This window comes from Papio anubis, chromosome 10, assembly GCF_008728515.1.
Source record: "Papio anubis isolate 15944 chromosome 10, Panubis1.0, whole genome shotgun sequence".
Taxonomy (NCBI): domain Eukaryota; kingdom Metazoa; phylum Chordata; class Mammalia; order Primates; family Cercopithecidae; genus Papio; species Papio anubis.
This window is the reverse complement of record NC_044985.1, coordinates 17,319,191-17,337,601: the sequence shown is the minus strand read 5'-3', so window position 1 is coordinate 17,337,601 and position 18,411 is coordinate 17,319,191. Positions and strand designations below refer to the sequence as shown.

The following is an 18,411-nucleotide window of genomic DNA, read 5'->3' as shown; positions in this document are numbered from 1 at the left end:
AAAAAAATCAACACACCTCCCCAACAAAGAAAGAAACTTGAACAAGCCTGATCTAGAGGGAAAAAAAAAGTAAAAATTCAGATAAATGATGTTAGAAATTACAAAATGGTGTAAACTATGGATGGGGAAAGCTTTGTACTAATGAAATTGAATGCTTAGTGTTCTAAGGAAGATAAAAGACAAAAACCATCTCAGGAGAAGGCAGGAAACCTTAGCCAACCAGTGACCAGAGAAGACGTTGAGAGGGCAAAGATCAACCCCTAAACAAAGCAGCTGAAGTCTAATTCATTCTATAAGGCCTGTATCATCCTGATACCAAAACCAGACAAGAAGACAACAACAAAAAAAGAGAATGATAGACCAATATTCCTGATGAATATAGATGCAAAAATCCTCAACAAAATTCAAGCAAACAGAATCCAACAGCACATCAAAGAGATAATATACCACAATTAACTAGGTTTTATACCAGGGATGCAAGGATGGTTCAACATATACATACCAATAAGGGTGATGTATCATATACCCAGAATTAAGGATAAGAAACATATGGTCATCTCAATAGATGCAGGAAAAAAATGATAAAATTCAGCCTCTCTTTATGATAAAAACCCTCAACAAAGTAGGCATAGAAGGAATATACCTCAAAATAATAAAGGCCCTGTACAACAGACACACAGCCAACATCCTACTGAACAGGGGAAAGTTAAAAGCGCTTTCTCTAAGAACTGGAATGAGACAAAGATACCCACTTTCATGACTCCTATTCAACATAGTACTGGAAGTCCTAACCGGAGCAGTTAGACACAAGAAGGAAATAAAAGGCATTCAGGCTGGGTGTGGTAGTTCACAACTATAGCAATCCCAGCCTTTGGGAGGCTGAAGCAGGAGGGTCACTTAAGGCCAGCAGTTCAAGACTAGCCTGGGTAACATAGCAAGACCTTGTCTCTACAAAAATTTAAAATTATAAAAAAATTACTCAGGAGGCTGAGGTAGGAGGATTGCTTGAGCCCAACAGTTCAAGGCTACAGTGAGCTATGATTACACCACTGCACTTGAGTTTTGGTGACAGAAGTCAGACACTGTCTCTAAGACATGAAATAAAGGGCATCAAAATTGGAAAAAAAGAAAGTCAAATTATCTCTGTTTGTTGATGATATGGTCTTATACCTAGAAAAACAAAAAGACTCTACAAAAATCTCTTAGATTTGATAAATAAATTCAGTAAAGTTTCAGGATACAAAAGCAATGTACAAAATTAGTAGCATTTCTGTATACTATAAACAGTCTAGCTGAGAACAAAATTAAGAAGGCAGTCTCATTTACAATAGCTGCCAAAAAAAAAATATCACCTAGTAATAACATTAACCAAGGAGTGGAAAGATCTCTAAAAGGAAAACTACAAAACATTGATTAAATAAATTATAAATGACACAAATAGAAAATCATCTCATTCTCAGAAATAAGAAGAATTAATATCATTAAAATAACCATACTACCCTAATCTACAAATTCAATGCAATCTCTATCAAAATGCCAATGTCACTTTCTCACAGAATTAGAGAAACATTTCTAACATTCATATAGAACCAAAAAAGACCCCAAATAGTCAAAGCAATCCTAAACAAAAAGAACAAAGCTGGAAGCATCACATTACTTGACTTCGAATTATACTACAAGGCCATAGTAATTAAAATGGCATGGTATTGGTATTAAAATATTCTGTTCAATGGAACAGAATAGAGAACTCAGAAATAAACCCACATTATTTACAGCCAACAGATCTTTAACATAGCTGACAAGATCATGCATTGGATGAAGAACACTCTTTTGAATAAATGATTCTGGGAAAATTGGATTGCTATTTGCAGAAGAATTAAGCTGAAGCCCCAGCTCTCACCATGTATAAAAATCAACTCAGGATAGATTAAAGTCTTAAATGTAAGACCCAAAACTACCAGAAGAAAACACAGGGGAAACATTTCAGGACACTGGTCTGGGCAAAGATTTTTATGGATAAGACTTCAAAAGTACAGGCAACAACAAAAAATAGACAAATGAAACTGTATAAAGCTAAAAAGCTTCTGCACAGCAAATGAAATAATCAACAGAGTGAACAGAACCTGCAGAATGGGAGAACACGTTTGCAGGTTATTCATCTGACAAGGGACTAACATCCTGAATATACAAGAAACTCAAATCAGCAACAACAATGAAATAATCCCTTTAAAAATGGTGTAAAAGGCGTGAATAGACGTTTTTCAAAAGAGGACATACAAATGGCCAACAGGTATATATAAAAAAGCTAAACATCACAGATCATCAGAGAAATGCAAATTAAAACTACAATGAGATATCATCTTCCCCTAGTTAGAATAACTATTATTAATAAGACAAAAAATAGTGGATGTTGTCAAGGATGCAGAGAAAAAGGAATGCTTATATGCTGTTGGTGAGAATGTAAATTAGTGCAAACTTTATGGAAAATAGAATGGAGATTACTCAAAAAACTAATAATAAAACTACCATAAAACTTCCATTTGATCCAGCAATCCCACTACTGGCTACTACCCAAAGGAAAATAAATCCATATACAAAAAAGAAACCTGCACTCATATGTTTATCACAGCGCTGTTCACAATAGCAAAGATAAGTAATCAACCTCAGTGTCCGTCAACAGATGACTGGATAAAGAAACGTGGTATATGTATGCCATGTAACACTATTCAGCCATAAAAAAGAATGAAATCATGTCTTCTCTAGCAACAGGAATGGAACTGGAGGTCATTTTCTTAAGTGAAACAAGCCAAGCACAGAAAATCATATCACACGTTGTCACTCATAAGTAGGTGTTAAAATATATGTACACATGGTTGTAGAGAATGGAATGATAGACAGTGGAGACTTGGATGGGGTGTGGGTGGGGGTGGATGATGATAAATTAATTAATGGATACAGTGTACATTATTTGGATGATGAATACCTTAAAGCCCTAACGGGACCATTTTACAATCTATCCATGTAACAAAGTTGCACTCGTACCCCATAAATACATGCAAAACATATGTAAAACCAAATCAAACCACAGCATTTCTACATACCAGCAATGATTAATTAGAAAATGTAATTAGTGAAAGACATTAATACTAACAACCACTCTTTGAAATGCCTATTAACAAACCTACTTGAGAGCTCTCACTATGGAATGATACAATGTCCATGGATGGGAAGACTAAATAATTTAAAGATAATATTTCCAAAATTTAAAAAAAGTAAATCAAAATTCCATTATGCTATTTTACAGATTTTTGACAAGAACTGGAAGAAAATTTTTGCAAAAGAAAGCATGAAGGGGGACTTGCCTACCAAATTTCAAAACAAATTATAAAGCTACAACCAACACAGTATGATATGGTTCAATAGTAGAAAAATAAATGAAAGAAAGAAAATATCTTCACAGTGTTTAAAAATGGGAGTTTTGTTTATGATAGAGATATTATTTTAAATCAATAGATGAAACAATAGGGATTCATCAATGTATTTCTAAAAAAATCATTACAGCTCTAACAGGATAAGCACAAGTAAATTCCCCGATGGAATAATATATTAAATAAAAAAAATCAGAGTATGTTTATAATTTTTTGGTAGGTAAGGCATTCCTAAGCAAGATACAAAATCCAGAAGCCACAAAGGAAAAAAAATGATGTATTTAAGTACAAAACCAAGCCAATCAACCAAATAAACAAAAACCCTATTGCAAAAGACATCGTAAATAAAGTTAAAAGACAAGCAACAGAGAGGGAAAAATTCCAATATTAATATCCATACTAATAATATATAAAGAGCCCCTACCAGTCAATAAGGACAAACAAACTGAAAGAAAAATGATCACAAACTATGTAGAAGCAATTCACAGGAAAAACAGCAGATATCCAATAAACATTCAAGTACAGTTGAAATGATCAGAGAAATAAAAATAAAACAGCAATCAAATAATATTGTTGGTTGACAAATACTTTAAAAATTGATATCCAATATTTAGAGTGTGATAAGTGAGTGCTACACTTTTGTTGAAAGGTAATTTGACTCTTTATAACAGAAATTTAAGTATGCATATCAGTCCCAGAAATACCAGTTCTTGATATCTCTTCTGCAGAAATGCTTGTACACAAGTACATATGTAAGTTTTAGAATGGTTATTGCAGCATAGTTCATAACAACAAAGAATCAGAAATAACCAAAATAAAGTTTAGTGGGGAAAAGGTTAAGCAAAGAATGGTTCTTCCATGTAATGGAGCAGCATGCAGTAGGAAAAGTGAGTAAAACTGATCTCCATGTACTGACAGAAAGAATCCCAAAATATTCTGTTACATAAAAGAAACTGCAGAACAACGTGCGTCATACTGTGCCATTTATTTGTGTTTTTAAAAAAGGTATGTTCATACATGTTAGCAAATTTGCACGCATTGGAAATGTTCTGGAAGGATCCACACCAAAAATAAATAGTGGGTATTTCTGGCAGGAGAAAACAGGACTGAAGGGGGGTGAGACGGGGAGGAGGACATTGTAAAAAAAGACTTTCACTTTTACTATATACACTTCTACATTATCTGACATTTTATTATAAGAATACTTTCACATATTGTATAGTTTTTAAAAATTAAATTAAAAGACCATGAAATGCTACTGATGGTTGTCATATTCTTTTGAAAATTACTGCCTTTTGTTCTTCTAACACTTAAGAACTTCAGGAAGCAATGGGTCAGATGGATGGTGGATAGGAACCCTTGTCAGTCCCAGTGAGAGAAAGCAGCTATGCATTCTTTTCCCTTCTGCTGGAAGCAATATTCAGGATATGCAAGTACGCAATAGATGGGAAGAACAGGCTCATCTGTGTTCTTATCTCTGTGGTGTGATTGGGGAAGTGCCTCATATCCCCAAAATACCTCTTCTGCTGGTGGTCACGGAGCTCCCATTCCACCTTGGCCCTTTGTTCTTCCGGAGTGAGATACTGTCTACCCTCCTGACTTCCTTTCAGCACTGCAGGCGGGGAAATTGCAAGCAACAGTCTGTCTGTAGACTCAGCATAATCACCAGAAGCACCAGTGAGCCAATTTAGTACTCCAAACCCCTCCCATCCCCCTCCACATTAAAAAATAAAATAATTGGGAGTCCTAGTCCTTTTTGGATAGCTTTTACTGCTCTGTATCCTGTTAAAAATAATTTTTGAAAATTGGAAAGGAGCTGGAAAGACGAGCATGAGAATGATTTATTTTCAATAAGGCCTTGGAGGATGAAGAAGGAAGTAGAAGGAAAGTAAAGCCCAGACTTTAGAAATGTCCTTCTGCTTGGGTTGGTAGAAGGGACCCAGAATAAGTTTGTGTAAGAGGAGCAGAAAGCTTGTGTTTTATCAGTTGTGTTTTAGACTGTGGCAGGATCTAAGAGGGGGAGAGAACATCACTAGACATGAAATCTGGAAAGGCCCTGAAACTTTGACCAAAACACTAGACAGAGTAAGGAAATGCCTCTTAACGTGTATTTCAACAGCCACAAACAAACCCAATGATGTGTGTGTATTCCATTGAAGTCAAAGAAAAGAGAAATTTGAAAAGTCTCTCACAATCAGCGGTTCTCAGCTGAGGTCCCTGCACCACCAGCAGCAGCAGCCGCATCACCTGGGAACCTTTTAGAAATACAAGTTCTCAGGCCCACCCTAGACCTCCTGATTCAGAACATCTGGGTAGAGGTCTCCAGCAATCTGACTTTTATCAAGCCCTCCAGGTGATCCTGCTGGATTCTACAGCTTGAGAACCCATATTCCAGATCGGGGGTCGGGAAGCATTTATTTCTGTAAAGAGCCAGATAGTGAATATTTTAGCAAAGAACTGGCTGTAAGGCCTCTTGTCAGGCATGCTCACTCTGCCGTGGTAGGCAAAAGCACATGTAGATAATATGTAAATGAATGAGTGTGACTGTGTTTCAGTGAAATTGTATTTACAAAAGCAGGGATTTAGTCCACAGGTTGTGGTGTGCAAATCCCTGTTCTAGATAATAACAACAGCTGCCACTTACTGAGTATCTCCTGTGGGGCTTTTTACGAATCATCCCATTCGTTTCCCCCAACATTCCATAAGGTAGGCGTTGCTGCTCCCATCTTATAGATAATGAAATGAGCTTCAAACTGTCCACAAAGCATACACTTAATAAGCCTAGAAATCAACCCTTATTTTACTGTAAAAGCCATGCTGTTTACTTTGATGCTTAAGTAAATGTTTAAACTAATTGTATTATACTCATTATTACTAATATTCAATAAATGCAACATGACTGACATTTTCTTCATCTGATGAGCTGACATTGTCAGTTTTTTTAAATGAATTTTTTTTTAATTTTTTAATTTTTTTGTTTATTTTTTTTATTATACTTTAAGTTCTAGGGTACATGTGCATAACGTGCAGGTTTGTTACATATGTATACTTGTGCCATGTTGGTGTGCTGCACCCATCAACTCGTCAGCACCCATCAACTCGTCATTTACATCAGGTATAACTCCCAATACAATCCCTCCCCCCTCCCCCCTCCCCATGATAGGCCCCGGTGTGTGATGTTCCCCTTCCCGAGTCCAAGTGATCTCATTGTTCAGTTCCCACTTATGAGTGAGAACATGCAGTGTTTGGTTTTCTGTTCTTGCGATAGTTTGCTGAGAATGATGGTTTCCAGCTGCACCCATGTTCCCACAAAGGACACAAACTCATCCTTTTTTATGGCTGCATAGTATTCCATGGTGTATATGTGCCACATTTTCTTAATCCAGTCTGTCACTGATGGACATTTGGGTTGATTCCAAGTCTTTGCTATTGTGAATAGTGCTGCAATGAACATACGTGTGCATGTGTCTTTATAGCAGCATGATTTATAATCCTTTGGGTATATACCCAGCAATGGGATGGCTGGGTCATATGGTACTTCTAGTTCTAGATCCTTGAGGAATCGCCATACTGTTTTCCATAATGGTTGAACTAGTTTACAATCCCACCAACAGTGTAAAAGTGTTCCTATTTCTCCACATCCTCTCCAGCACCTGTTGTTTCCTGACTTTTTAATGATTGCCATTCTAACTGGTGTGAGATGGTATCTCATTATGGTTTTGATTTGCATTTCTCTGATGGCGAGTGATGATGAGCATTTTTTCATGTGTCTGTTGGCTGTATGAATGTTCTCTTTTGAGAAATGTCTGTTCATATCCTTTGCCCACTTTTTGATGGGGTTGTTTGTTTTTTTCTTGTAAATTTGTTTGAGTTCTTTGTAGGTTCTGGATATTAGCCCTTTGTCAGATGAGTAGATTGCAAAAATTTTCTCCCATTCTGTAGGTTGCCTGTTCACTCTGATGGTAGTTTCTTTTGTTGTGCAGAAGCTCTTTAGTTTAATTAGATCCCATTTGTCAATTTTGGCTTTTGTTGCCATTGCTTTTGGTGTTTTAGACATGAAGTCCTTGCCCATGCCTATGTCCTGAATGGTATTACCTAGGTTTTCATCATTGTTTTTATTATTGTAAAAGAATATTCAAGAGCACTTTTCTCCCATTACTGGTTATGTCAGTCTCCCATCCCCATTTTCTTTGTAAGATGCTGAGTCTCCTAGCGGACAGTTGAGCTGACATCACCATATTGCTGCAAACCAAGGTGAGAGGATAGTAATGACAAGAGCAAGCCTCCACAGGCCTCAGGCTTCGGCTCTAGGAAGGCAATGGGGGTATTGGGCATCCAGAGCAGGACTCCTGAGGAAGGTTGGATAGGAAAATGCCAGCAGGAAACACCTGCTTCTCAGTGTTGTGTGTTGAGCTACCTGTGGAAGGTTGAGAGAGATAATTGCCTTCCCGGATTAGACCAAGCACATGCACTGTGAAGTGACTTATGATAATAAAGACTATTTGTTGTACACACCTTGTGGTCCACACATCACATTAAGTACCTGTATTAGTCTGTTCTTGCACTGCTATAAAGAAATACCTGAGACTGGGTAATTGGTAAAGAAAACAGGTTTAATTGGCTCACAGTTCCACAGGCTGAACAGGAAGCATAGTGGCATCTGCTTCTGGGGAGGCCTCAGGAAGCTTCCAATCATGGCAGAAGGTAAAGGGGAAGCAGGCATTTCCTACATGGCTGGAGCAGGAGGAAGAGGGAGAAGCAGGAGGTGCTACATACTTTTAAACAACCAGATCTCACTGAAACTGCTCACTATCATGAGAACAGCAAGGGGAAAATCCACCCCCTTTGATCCAATCACCTCCCACCAGGCTCCTCCTCCAACACTGGGGATTATACTTCAACATGAGATTTGAGCAGGGACACAAATCCAAACCATATCAGTGCCTTAGTCTATTCCTGTTGCTATAACAAAATAGCACAGATTGGAACATTTATGAACAATAGAACTGCATTTTCTCACAGTTCTAGAGGCTGGACAGTCCAAGATCAAGGCACTAGAATATTCAATCTGGTAAGGACTGCTCTTACTGCAGTATCTCACTTGAAGTGTCTCCATTTTTCATGAAAATACAGTGAGGAAATAATATCTCTCTTTTACAGATGAATAAACAAGATCACACATCTGGTGTGACCTCAGCTTGGGTTTGAGCTTGTATCTGACTTCAAAGCCAGTATTTTACCTATTCTATCATACCGCTTCCCCTAAGGACTACCAGCAGGTATAGGGTCAACCACTGGCCTTGGAAGGGCTTTGAAAAACCCAAGTGGCAGCTCCATTAAATCTCAGCAACTCAGCTGAAATACGTTTAAACCTGTCTATCTTAGAGGTCTTTATTCAAAGGTAAGAATCAGTATAAAGGAAATCAAGGCCGTGAGAAAACACAGACCGAGAATCCTATGAACTTTTTAGTGTGATCACAACAATGTCTTGTTGAGTAATTTTTTTATAGCACATAGGTGAAAAGCACACACATCTGGAGCCAGACTGTCTAGGTTTTTAACTTGAACAAGGTATTTTATCCCTCTACCACCATTTCCTCATCTGTAACATGTGGCTAATAATACTGTCTACCCCATAGGGAAGTTGTAAGGATTAAAGTATCACATAAGAAAAGATAAATGTTTGAGATGATGGATATGCTAATTACCCTGATATGATCACCGTACATTATATGTGTAACAGCATCACTGTGTACCCCATGAATATGTACAATTATTATTTCTTAACTAAAAAAGAAAATTAAAAACGGGCAAAGAGTTGAATAGACATTTCTCTAAAAAGGATCTACAAATGGCCAACAAACACATAAAAAGATGCTCAATGCCAATGAATTATCTATTTAAAAGTGATGGAAATGGTAAATTTTGTGTTGTACATATATTTTGTCACAAGAAAAATAACGCCCTTTGTTAAATTAAAAAAATATATATCACCTCTAAGGAGTGGGGCCGGGCCTGTCATACAGTGCATGCTCAGTCATTTTAACTGTTGCAGATGTAATTATTTCCATGACTCTATCTATACACTCCATCTCCATCTGAATGACGGACACTCATGACATTTACCATCTTGCAGTCTTCTGCTCCACATGAAAAGCAGTCTCTTTTCTTCCCTTTTCACATATCAGTGCCTCTGTCGATACCTAGAGTGTCAGTCTGCCTCTAAGTACCTGTGCTTTCTCTTCCCCCGCCTCTGCTCTCACCTTGTCTTTCATGCCTTGCCCAGCATCCACCACACTGCAGATGCTTGCGGAGGGTTTGTTAAACTTACACGGAACTTCTGCTATCAATGGTCTGTTAATGAAAAGGTAGCAAAAAGAACATTTCTTCTCCTGTATTGCGAAGAATCCTAGGATGTCCTATTTTTCTCCTTAATCTATAAACTGCTTGATTTACCTGGACATGGGAGGCACTCATTAAATGGTGACTGCCTCTGCTGCTCTTATAATTCTATCACTGCTCACTCCTTCTGTAGCAAATCTAAGCTAATATTTTTCTGTTAAACCTGAAAAATCTCACTGATTGCTATTATGGGTCACAAACATGATTTTGACTTGAGAAGTCAGTATCATTCTAACAGGAGGGCAAAGCACAAATCATGTAATACAAATAAAAGTATAATTTGGCATCGTCGGGTCACCTCTGATAGCCCCTTGGTTGACACCATGCTGGGGAATTAAATAATGGTTCCAGCAGGCCCTTCCTGAGTACAATAAACATAAACAACAGGTGTGCTGGTTAATTGTTTTCTCATCATGATGCATATTTCACACCCCATAACTCCCAAATACCAAAAGAATACATAAAATTAAATGATTCAAAGATTTAAAGGGTTTATGCTTTTGTGAGAGAGTGGGAATCCACGGAAATCTTTACAAGGAACCGTAACTATTTAATATAATAATTATTAATGTCCCTAAATATGTAATGCTTATTTTGGCTTTAAACGTTTGCACTCCAAAGATGATAACCACGGGAACAAGGTGTGTACACATTCATGGAGAGTAAAGCAGTTCATACATAGATTTTACAAAAGCAAAGGATTCGTTATCTCTTACCTCCTTTTAAATGAGCAATTGAAAACTCCACAGAAGTACAGCATCGTACAACAATGGCTTTCTGTTCTTTCCTTGCTGTTTCCAAACTAGCCTTTGCCCTTTGCAAGTGAGCACCGTAGCATGACTGCCTGGAAGGGACTGCATCAGTAATTACACTTGTCACCACTTAGTGTTCTCTTCGCTGCATACACTACACTATGCATTTCAAGCCAGATTAACCTAACTACAATTACGTTAAGTGATTTGTAGCACATAAGTATGTTGTGTAAGATATTTTGCTACCATCTGCTGTGGAAACAACAGTTGTGCCAGCAATAAATCCATATGGCTAGCTCCTCCCATCTCAGGGTAAGACCAGGGATAGTAGTTAAAATGGAATGTGAGCAACAGTGAAACATGAAATCACTAGTCAAGCAGTCGCCTCCTTTGCGCTGAATTCTACTAATGTTCTCTTTCCTCTCCCATCATATGACTTGCCCTCTGTTAAAATGGTTTGATATTGGTAGCTTTCAGTCCTTATGGAAAAGTCCCGTCCTATTGATTTTGCTGAGGATGTGAAATACTGTATTTAGAGATAAAAATCAGACACTCAGTGTAACCGAAGAGGCCATTAATGTTTTAACTCTTAGTCACCTCCCTTCCCACTCCAGATTTTTGTCTTCCTCTGAAGAGTGGAGATGTGAACTATATCATTAACAAGGCTGGTCATAAACTATGCCATCCCTCATTATCATGCATTAAATTTTTGTGGATGGTCATCCTGGAAGTTCATATTAAATTTGGTGGCTTACCTTGAACACGCTATGTTTCATTAGCCACTCACCTATGTAGAGACACAGGAGAGGGAGATCATTTGTCTGTGTCCTGTGAGCAGTACAAGGACAGCTGTGTAACATTATGAATTAAAGTCCACTTAACTGCTCTTGAAGTAGAGAAAGTTGGCTTCAGGATATTGTCCCACTGAGATCAATGTTGGTTTTCAGGGATCTCTAATACTGTCTGAAACTGAAACTAGTTTTGCCTCTCAAACTTGTTCTTATGGCTGCTGACATTTCAAGTTGACTCACTGAATCAGTTAGGATAATATAGGTCATGCTATGGTAACAGCCATACAATTTCCATGGCTTCAAATACAAAAGTCTATTTCTTTCTCATGCCACATGTCTTTTATGAGTCATCAGGCTTGTTGTCCACATGTTAAACACTCAGGAGACCTTGCTGATAGACCAGCCACCATCTCAAACATTGCCAGTCACTAGGCCAGCAAGGTGAAAGCTCTGAGGGGTTCTCACATCAGTATTTAAAATGCTCTTGTTTGAAGGATTCCATCCACAATTCATTAGCCAGAACTAGTCACAGGGCCCCACCCAACCACAAAGGGGTCAGGAAGCACAACTGGACATACTCCCAGAAGGAAAGAGAGCTAGATTTATGTGCTAGGCAGCACTTGTGAACACCATACTCAATCAATATTCTTCTCCCTTCTTTCTTCTACTTCAGAGATTAGAAAGCCAAATATGCTATTTCTCAGCCTCCTTTTCTCCTAGTTCTGGCCTATGAGACCTAAAAGGAAATCTGCCATAGAGATTTATGACAAAGCTTACGTTACCTGATAAAGGAGGGACAGATACGGCTCTAGATGTTCTTCATCCCCTCTTAACCCTTCTCTCTATCTGGAGGGTGGAAGCAATGCCAGGATGTGCAGCAGCCATCTTGGCATGAGCCCCCAGTAAAAGATGGCAGAGCAGAGCAGAAAGGTGGGAAGAGTTAATTCCTTGACAACATCAATGAACTCTTACACAAGCCCTGGACCGCCTACCTCTGGACATTTGGCTATGTAAGAAATATAAATCCCTATAAGCTAAAGTGACTGTTGGGTGAAGCTTTCTGTTTCTTTGCAGCTGAATGAAATCCTGAGATATTCCTTATTTATTCTGAACTTCAAGAGGAAAACATTCCCATCCAAAAAGATGTATTACCCACAGTCACCCCATTACATTTGGGAGCTCCAGTGTTAGGTGCATATATGTTTAGGATCCTGATATTTTCCTGTTGGATTATTCCTTTTATCATTGTATAATGTCCCTCTTTGTCTTTTTTACTGTTGTTGCTTTAAAGTATGTTTTGTCTGATATAAGAATAGCTACTCCTGCTTGCTTTTGGTTTCCATTTGCATAGACTATCTTTTTCCACCCCTATCCCTTAGGTTTACGTGAGTCCTTATGTGTTAGGTAGGTCTCTCAAAGACAGCAGATATATGGTTGATGGATTTTTATCCATTTTGCCATTCTGTATCTTTTAAGTGGAGCATTTAGGCTATTTACATTCAATATTAGTATTGAGATGTGAAGTATTGTTCTATTCATCATGTTAGTTGTTGCCTTAATACCTTGGGGTGTTTTTTTTTCCATTGTGTTCTTGTTTTATAGGCCCTGTGAGATTTATGCTTTAAGGGAGTTCTATTGTGGCATTGTCTGAGGTTTTGTTTCAAGATTTTAAACTCCTTTTAGCATTTTATGTAGTGCTAACTGAGTTGTGGTGAATTCTCTCAGTATTTGTTTATCTGAAAAAGACTTTATCTCTCCTTCCTTTATGAAGCTTAGTTTCACTGAATACACATTCCTTGGCTGACAATTATTTTGCTTCAGGAGGCTGAAGATTGGACCCCAATCCCTTCTGGCTTATAAGATTTCTGCTGAGAAGTCTGCTGTTAATCTGATAGGCTTTCATGTGTAGGTTATCTTATGGTTTTGTCTCAACAGCTCTTAAAATACTTTCCTTTGTTTTGACTTTAGATAACCTGATGACTATGTGCCTCGGTGATGATCTTTTTGCAATGAATTTCCCCAGGTGTTATTTGAGCTTCTTCTGTTTGGATGTCTAGATCTCTAGCAAGGCCAGGGAAGTCTTCCTCAATTATTCCCACAAATAAGTTTTCCAAGCTTTTAGATTTCTCTTCCTCAGGAACATCAATTATTCTTAGGTTTGGCCGTTTAACAAAATCACAAATTTCTTGGAGGCTTTGTTCATTTTTTTAAATTATTTTTTCTTTGCCTTTGTCTTATTGGGTTAATTCAAAAGCCTTGACTTCAAGCTCTGAAGCTCTTTCTTCTACTTATCTTAGTCTACTGTTGAAACTTTCCACTGCATTTTGCATTTCTCTAAGTATGTCTTTCATTTCCAGAAGTTATGATTGTTTTTCCTTTATGATATCTGTTTCTCTGGATATTTTCTTATCCATATCCCATATTTTTTTATTTCTTTAAGTTGATTTTCACCTTTATGTTTTATCTCCTTGAGTAGCTTAATAATCAACCTTCTGAATTCTTTATCTGGCAATTTAGAGATTTCTTCTTAGTTTGGATCCATTGCTGGGGAACTGGTGTGATCTTTTGGGCATGTTATAGAACCCTGTTTTGTCATATTACCAGAATTACTTTTCTGATTCTTTCTTATTTGGGTAGACTAATTCAATAGAGAGGTCAAACCTGCTGGCCAAGCCTGTTCAGATTCTCTTGTCCCACGGAGTGCTCCCTTGATGTGCTCTCCCCTTGCCCCTGGGAATGGGGCTTCCTGAGAGCAGGACTGCAGTGGTTGTTATTGCTCTTCTGGGCCTATCCACACAGTGGGGCTACCAGGCTCCAGGCTGGTGCTATGGAATGTCTCCAAAAAGTCCTGTGATGTGGTCCATCTTCAGGTCTCCCAGCCTTGGAAACCAGGACCTGCCCTGGTAGAGGTGGCAGGGGAGGGGAGTGGACTCTGTAAGTGTCGTTGGTTATACATATGTTTAATGTGCTGTCTTTCTCGGATGCTGGTTACACTAGCTGTGAAGTTGTCACATAGACACCCTCAGGACCTCTGGTTAGCCAAGATGTTGCATGCAGTGGAATCAAGTGTTGTCTTCTCCTTCCTGGGATCAAGGTTATTCTGTCCTGAGTTGCTGTAATAGCCTGAGTTGATTGGCCTCCAGCCAGGAGGTGGCACTTTCAAGAGAACAGCAGCCGAGATAGTAGTAGGGGGCTCTAAGCTTGCCCTAAGATGCCCAGAGTAAGTATTTTGCTTTTTCAGGTAATGGGTGGGGCCATAAAGCTCCCAAGAGTCTCTATGTTTTGTGTTCACTACCAGGGCAGGTAAGGAAATACTATCCAGTCAGGGCAGGGTTAGGCACATGTGGGCTCAGACTCTTCTTGGGTGGAGCTTGCCACGGCCACTGTGGGGGATTGGGGAGTGAGTCTCAGGTCAACAGGGTTATGTTCCAGAGGGGATGCTGGCTGCCTCTGCTCTGTTATATAGTTCACCAGGGAAGTGGGGAAAAGTCTCACCCAGCTCCCAGGCAGTTGGTAAGGTGGGTCTCACTCCTCCAGTTCCCCACTCAGACTTTGCCCTAGACTATGAGCTACCCATGTGAGAAAGCAAGCATGGCTTTCAGACCTCTCCCTGCCCTGTCTGCCCACTCTGTCCGCAGTAGCTCCCTCGCTGGCTCACTCATATCCACAACAGCTCCTGCTGGTCTCCTGAACTCCACTCAAGAGAATTTGTGCCCAATTGAAACCATTACCAATTTCAGTTGAGAGTTTCCTTTGTCCAGCAACCCCTTCCCAATTCCTCTGGTTGTCTTTCTGGAGGGCCCCTGTGAGGTATAATCAGGGATGGCTTCCTGGGGCTCAAGCTAGAAGCTGGGAGTGTGTTCAAGGCACTTCCCACTGCTACTTGTACTTCTATTTTTCTCGCAACTCCCTAAACTCGTTTCATCCCTAGGTAAGGTTAAATCCTTCTCCCATGAGTGATCTGGAGTTTTCAGATTCCCCATTGGGGATGTGTGTTCAGAGGTAGTTTTTCCCCCCACCACACACTTTGGGAACTCAGTTTTTCACCTGTTTCATGGAATTTGCAGTGGAATGCTGCTTCTTTCAAGGGATCTGTGAATTCTTTTGGTTTTCCTGGTATGTTTCATGGTGGTTCTTGGAGCAAAAGATCATGGTGGGAGTCCACACACTGTTCTGTTCATCCATTTTGGAGCTCCACATTCACCCTGCCTCCTCTCCACCATCTCACTTACCCCAATACAATTAAAATGTGGTCCAGAGATTTTTAATACATGACCCTGTTTCAGACTGTATTTGCCACTTGGTCCTGCTGGCTGACATTTTATGTTGCCTCACTTTATCATGCAGGATAAGCCCAAGTTATGATGCAGTAACAACCCCCAAAATCTTTATGACCACCTGTCTCTGGACTTCTAGCTTAAGGAAAATAAACCCTTGTATGTTTATGCCACCAAAATATTTTCTTCTATCCCCGAAAGCTAGGTGTAATCCTGATTGACAGCAGCCCGTCTTGCTTATTCTTGAATTTAAAAAGAAAACTTCCCATTTAAAAGAATGTGTTACCCACAATCCATGAATGTTTTCAGGTTTTCTTACAAAGGGCTATGCAGAGAGGAAAATCTGTGTAATATTCTCTAAAGGATTCTCAATGTATTTCCAATGATCAGCTTTACCTATATTAAAAAAAAAAAAAAAAAAAAAAACCTTACTAAAAATACCTGCTATCCCATTTCTGTGTCCTCTTTCAAAATTGAAAAACTTTCCCCATGTTTTAATAAAATATAAAGCCTTCATTCTCTGATTTTAAAAAATTAAGTCTGGTTTTCAGGTTTTTGTGGGGAACACCTGGGACACCTATAGCATAACATTTGTTGGGAATAAGATGAAGGAAGGGAAGAGAATATCCTGTGGTTCTGAAAACTTTATAAAAGCCTTGAAACCATCTATGAGAATACCTCTCTACACTGAGAGTTTTACAGAAGCAGCTCAAATCTTTCAAGATGCAAAACGCTTTAAAACAGATGGGAGCTTGTTCAGCATCAACCTTGACAAATTCAGGTTTTGTCATGTGAATGAATGAATGCTTCCACTCTTGAGAATTCTGGACCTTGAACATCCAAATTGAAGTAGGGTGGCAGAAAATTATCTTTGTCTTTTTCTCTCTCCTTCCACTTTCCGTCCCATCCTCATTCCCTCTTTAAATTTTTAACAGATTAAGTGAATGACTTCAACCAAAAAAAAAAAAAAATCGAATGAAAAAGCCTCTTCAGAAACACTGTGGAATTTCTCACTCATCCCCATCTGCGCTCCCTAGAAGGGCAGCTCTTTGCTTTATGACCGTGTATTGATCTCTAATATCTTTCTTGAGCCTTGTTTCTTCTTTGCCTCCTACAGGCAAAGGGTGAGAGTTAGATAATAGTATTAATTTTCCAGACATCTGCACATGTTTTAATGGCCTTTTGAAGTTTGAAAATAGTTTCTCTTGAGCTCACCACAGGGCTAAAATGCCATTAAGGTCTAGATTGCAACAATACATAACAATCATAGCTGTAGTGCTCTGCTTGGCAATGAAAAGGAAGCTAATTTATTTTAGTGGAGATCTGAATTAACGTAAGTTCTTTAGCCAACCAGGGCCAGTGACTCCAGGTTCTAGAGGTAAATGGCAGAACTCAGGATCCCTGAAATTCACCCATTCCTGTTCACACATGTGGGAAGTCAGAGCCACAACAGGAAGGCTCCATGCCACATGCAACGTGAGACAGAGGATTGGGGAGCAGTGAGGTTTATAACCAAGTTTTAACCATAGACCATTTTTTTCAGATCAAGGAAGCCTATGGTCCCCTTCTCAGAATAATGCTTTTAATGCATAAAAGACAAGATTATAAAGAAAGCCAATTGCATTGAAGTACAGTTGCCAAAATATTGGAAAAACATATATGACATGGTAATACATGTGCTTCCTTTCTAAAGCATGAAATAGCAAGCACAAGATGCAAGTTTAACATGATTTTTAAATAGTGATGCACATACACAGCATTTAGGGATATTTTCAACAACTATAATATGATAAAATGTCTGTAATTTCTGTTGGAGACAAAGTCACAAGTTTATAGCACTGTAGTTTGATGCCTCCATTCATAACTGAAGGAAATACTGAATTTTGGTTTAAGTTTGATGAAACTAAAGATGCATTTTTTTCCCCTCCAAGTTTATAAATGTCTTGAATTTGGGCGGACGCAGTGGCTCACACCTGTAATCCCAGCACTTTGAGAGGCTGAGGCAGGCGGATCACAAAGTCAGCAGATCGAGAACATCCTGGCTAACATGGTGAAACCCCATCTCTACTAAAAATACAAAAAATTAGCTGGGCGTGGTGGTGGGCGCTTGTAGTCCCAGCTGCTTGGGAGGCTGAGGCAGGAGAATGGCCTGAACCTGGGAGGCAGAGTTTGCAGTGAGCCAAGATTGCACCACTACACTCCAGCCTGGGCAACAGAGCAAGACTCCATCTCAAAAGAAAAAAAAAAAAATTAATGTATTGAATTCTAGGTCATACTCTGTCGCCCAGGCTGGAGTGTATGGCACAATCTCGGCTCGCTGCAACCACCACCTCCTGGGTTCAAGTGATCCTCCCACCTCGGCCTCCCCGGTAGCTGGGACTACAGGTGCACACCACCACGCCCAGCTAGTTTTTGTGTTTTGTTTTTGTTTTTATGGTGGAAATGGGATTTCACCATGTTGGCCAGGCTGGTCTCAAACCCCTGACCTCAGTTAATCTGCCTGCCTTGGCCTTCCAAAGTGCTGGAATTATAGGCACGAGCCACTGCGCCCGGCCCTATTCATGGATTCCTGAGGTCTCATGTCGGAAACTCCTGAGAATCTTCTTTATTCATGTCCTAGAAATTGTAAGTCTGTAGAGACAGGGCAATTGCTTAGATTATTCTTCCTAAACAGAATGTAACATTAGGTCTGGGTATGGTGTCATGCCGGTAATCCTAACACTTTGGGATTCAAGGCATCCACGCTGCCGAGGCAGGTGGA

The 18,411-nt window shown here is 39.2% G+C and overlaps 1 protein-coding gene across 2 annotated transcripts in view; it reads left to right on the top strand.

Moving 5' to 3' along the window:
• NCKAP5 (NCK associated protein 5) overlaps window positions 1–18,411 on the top strand; it is a 914,274-nt gene that overhangs the window by 715,116 nt on the left and 180,747 nt on the right. The window lies entirely within an intron of this gene.